The sequence below is a fragment of the Sceloporus undulatus genome, chromosome 4 (assembly GCF_019175285.1).
Source record: "Sceloporus undulatus isolate JIND9_A2432 ecotype Alabama chromosome 4, SceUnd_v1.1, whole genome shotgun sequence".
Classification (NCBI taxonomy): domain Eukaryota; kingdom Metazoa; phylum Chordata; class Lepidosauria; order Squamata; family Phrynosomatidae; genus Sceloporus; species Sceloporus undulatus.
In genome coordinates this window covers 161059117-161064046 of record NC_056525.1, presented here as the reverse complement: position 1 = coordinate 161064046, position 4930 = coordinate 161059117, and positions in this window count along the sequence as shown.

The following is a 4930-nucleotide window of genomic DNA, read 5'->3' as shown; positions in this document are numbered from 1 at the left end:
CGTTGTTGTTATTGTGTGCCTTCAAGTCATTTCTGAATTATGGTAACTATATCATGAGTTTTCTTGGCAAGATTTGTTCAAAGCGGGGTCTGCTTTTGCCTTTCTTTGAAGCTAAGAGAGTATGACCTACTCAAGGTCACTTCTCTGGGGCAAGTGGTGATTCAAACCCCGATCTCCAGAGTCACAGTCCAATGCTCAAACCACTATACCACACTGGCTCTTACTATTATTGTTATGGAAACAAAGTATTTTTAATAAATAACGACTAGTTTATAATCACATAAATATACGTTTACTGAACTGTAATAGAAATAGGTATGCTGCCTTATTATTTTGAGATGGTAATTAATAATTAATATTTGTTGTTAACTGCCCTAGAGTCGATCTCGACCCATGGCAACCCTGCTGATGAGACATCTCCAAGACCCTCTGTCCTCCACTACTCTGCTCAATTCCTGTAAACCCATACTCGTGATCTCATTAATAGAGTTCATCCATCTTGCATGCAGCCTTCCTCTCTTTCTAATTCCCTCTGCCTTTCCTTGCATTATTGTTTTTTCCAATGATTCATGCCTTCTCATGATGTGTTCAAAGTACGACAACCTAAGTTTTGTCATCCTGGCTTCTAGGGAGATTTCTGGCTTGATCTACTCCAGGACCCATTTGTTTATCTTTTTGGCTGTGCATGGAATCCTTAGCACTCTTCTCCAGCACCGCATTTCAAATTTTCCTCCTATCCTCCTTCTTAACTGTCCAGCTCTCAGATCCGTACATAGCAACAGGGAATACAATGGCTTGTACGATTTAATTTTTGTGCTCAGTTATATATCCTTGCATTTTAGGAACTTCTCTAGTTCTTTCATAGCTGTCCTTCCCATTCTTAATCTTCTTCTGATTTCCTGGCTGTGGTTTCCATTTCTATCAATGTTTAGTATTATACTGTATTTTTTATCTTCTCTACCAATATGAACATCATGTCCTTTAACATTTCATGGATGAAACCAGGACACACATGGCCCAGCAATATTAGAATGTGGCCAAGATCGCAAAAGCTATTAATGAAGAAGAACACACAAGCTAGAAGAGACTGCAACAGTTTGCTTTTGCCCAAGCTTACTGGGAAGGACAAGAGTCTCCTGTTCTCCATGTCTTGTCAGTAGAAAGGGGGAAAGCTGGAGTAGGAGAAACAAATTTTAAAAGCAGCCAAAACATGGGACAATAGAGGATTAATTGGGACTATCTCTGCCAAATAGGGACAGTTGAAGGATATGGATCATCCTCATCATCTGTTCAAGTACGTACGTATCCATTTACTGCAGGCAGCTTTGGAGATACAAGTATCAATGGAATCAATGGAATCCATGAGACCAGAGCTTGGCTGTCACTAGTTACATGTAATCAAACCCTTTCTGGGTTTATTTTAAATATTTAAAAACTATAGCTTAATAATTTTATCCCTTTTCAAGTATAGCTGTTGGCTAATTATAGAGTTAATTCTGCATATTTGGGATGCACATATGATCTCACCCTGTTAACTTTCTTCCTGTGCATGATATAGATTTGCTTCTAGAAGAGGGGAATGTGCTCATAAACAAGTGCTTTGTGTTAATTCTTCTCATTCAACCCAGTTCCGGATTAATAATTTTAGCAATTAGATTTACTTTCCTCCTGTAAATGTGGAGCTGGAACAGGAAAATTGGTCTACAAAGAAGTCTTCTGTTTCTGTATGCATCATAATCGTGATGATTGTCATCATGATCAGCACCACCACAACCATCACCTTCATTGCTGTTTCTATATCTAAAGGGATGGATCTTGGATACTCTCAGAATTTGCTGCCCATGCTTACCCCTAAGCAATCCAGTAGGTATGTATAAGCAAATGGGATTTTAGTTTTATCCTGTTTTTCACTGTTCTGATTATAAGGGGATTATCACACGAAGCCCTTACTGTGGTCAAAACGTTCCTGAAATGTTTCTGAAGAGTGAAGGTGTGATCATCCATCACACCTCTAAAACGTCATTGAGGCATCCCGCTTCTATCCCATCGACGAAGCGTTCATGGAGAAGCCATCTTTTGAATAATGGAATCTTCCGTTATTCAAAAAAATGGCTTCTCTGTGAATGCTTCAACAACGGGAGAGAAACGGGATGCCTTAATGACATTTTAGTAGCGTGACAGACGATCACACCTTCATGCTTCAGAAACATTTCAGGAACGTTTTGACCACAGTAAGGGCTCCGTGTGATAATCCCCTAAGAGACATGCAAAACAGTTCTTTTGGAAATACTTGGTTGACATGCGTTGTTGTCTTTTAACAGTGAAATGCACAGACCCTCCAAATACCCCCCCCCCCGCAATCTTGAAATTTTATTCAATGAAATGTTCTTTGAGCAACTGGTTTTCTGAGATACAACACTACTGTATTTTAAAAAAAAACTATTTTAAGTACATTTTTCCAGGTTCCACATATTCCTATGCATTCTTCTTGGACATATCTTCTTGGCACACTCTTATGCCAGTCTTTTATTAATCCCATAGGAATACATTTTTCATAAGTTCTATCCAGAGTATGTTCATTTTAAATCTTGTTCTGAGCCACTTAACTGTGGGGCTGAGCAGATGAGCCAGGACAGAAAGGGCTGATCCCATGCTATTCTGACCTGGGTGCTCACTGGGGTCTGTCCCTGGGTTGGTAGAGGGATGAGCAGGTGTTTAAATGCCCATCCCCACATTGACTCAGGACCTGTGATTGGTGCTTACTCCTTACCTTGCCGTGCTGTCACTCCTGTTGAAAAGCCCCCTGTTGCTACTTCTGATGTGGACAACTGGCTGCACCCACATGACCAGGCACCCCAATTCCATGTCAGATATGGCAATGAGGAGCTTCTCAGAAGGAGCAATGGTTCAGCAAGGTAAGGAATGTGTTTGAACAGCTAGGATTTGCCACAGAGTTCCAGGAAACTCTGTGGCAAACTAGATCCAGTCCACCAAGATCAGGCTCTATTCTGGTCCTGGGTTTTTGGCCTGTATTGTCTAAATAGGAAGACATGAGGCTAGGGCAACACAGATGTTTTGGCCATAGAGACAACCCCTGTATTTACCATCACTGGCCATACTCAGATGCACTGCTTATAAGTAACTAAGGGGTGAATGAGATGATCAAAATAAGCACGTTTCCAGCTGGCTTTGAGGCAGGGTATTTAGACAACGCATATCTTGAAGCCAGCAGGAAAGGACACCCAAGCTGTGTTACGGGGAGAAAAGCTTTACTAAAGAGGAGCTGGATTTTTCCACCTCTTCCCAAAAAGTGCACACCTTCACATGTATATATAAATGCACCAACGCTAGGGTGGCTCTAAAGGGGTGCTCTTTCCAACCTTAACCCTATTTGTGTGTGCAAATGCCCCATCGCAGAAGCACATTTAAAAGGGATGGAGTGGCTGTACTGAAGCAGGGAGGGTGGCAATGCCCAAAAGAGAAACCGTGACACCTCTCACGGAGATGAGTACAACATACACAAAACAGACAGTCAAAAGGAGGTCATAGGGTGAAAGGAAGGTGAAGGGGGGCATGATTGTACCTTGCCGGCATCTGCATGGGCATGTTTCTGTTCCGATGCTGTCCAGGTGAAGGGTTGTACATGAGAATGTGTGCCATGCAATGGGATGGCAGTTGCCAGCAAAGGTGGAAAGGGATGTTGGGAGGGAAAGTTTTAAAAAAAGTAGCCAGTGGCACGTCTTGAAGCCATGCTGTGTGGTGATGACATTCACAATCCAGCCACCTTGGGAGTGGTTGGTGGGGTTTCAATGCGGCTTTGGAAAAGGCAGCTTCAAGCTGCTTTATCTAGCTCGTCTGTTTCACCCGTATTTAGTTATTTTTGAGAAACTGGGAAGAGAAAAGCTATAGTCTAAAACTAGAACCAAAAGGATAACTAGTTTCTGGTAACCCTTGGAACTATAACTAATTACTTTAAAAAGTCTCTTTCTAAGAGTTCAGTGGCATCTTCAATTTTATTTTCTATCTTTTCTTTTTCTTTTTCATAAACATAGAAAAATCTATTCAGTGGAGCTCACTTTTGAGTAGATGTGTCTATAAATGCATTGTGAAACAGTATTTTTATGTGCACAGTGCATGAAATATCTTACTGAATACTTAATCATGTATGCATGAAGACAGCAACTCTTATCTTGTAATGAGGGAAAGAAGGGACAAGTACTGTATATACTCAACTATAGGTTGACCTCATGTATACATTGAGGGCAAGTTTTGGGGCCAAAACTATGGATTTTGACTTGACCCATGTGTAAATCTTGGAGGCTCCTTCAGTGTGTGGATGCGAACGGCAAGAGGGAAGAAGCAATAAGTATGAGGCTTCAGTGTTTCAGCCTTTTCTCTCAAGACAGGGAAGTCCATGGGTAGGAGAGGGACTGTTAAACAAACATCAATCAATCACCAAGGACTCCTGCTTGGCTCAGGATAGAAAGAAACTGCATGGGGAAATGCTATCACATTACCATATTGACCTGTAAATAAGTCAACCTGCGATTTTTGGGTCAATTTTGGGGCATAAATTTTTAGACTTATAGGCAAGTATATATGGTAACTAAAACTTTTGACTGGTAGTACAGTGGGCCCATGGTATCTGCTGGAATTTGGTTCCAGGTTCCCCTGTAGATATTAAAATCCATGGATGCTCATCTCATAAAATACAATGGAACAGTAAAATGGTATCTCTTATATAAAATGGCAAAATCAAGGTTTGCTTTTTGGAATATATATACTTTGTAATATTTTCAAGCCATGAAACATGGAATCTGTGATAAAGAATCTCTGGATACAGAGGGCTGACTCTACTGTCATCCAACTGGAAGGACCCTAAGGTTGGCGTTTCCTGACATGCCACTTTTCAAAGAGCAAGGAACATACT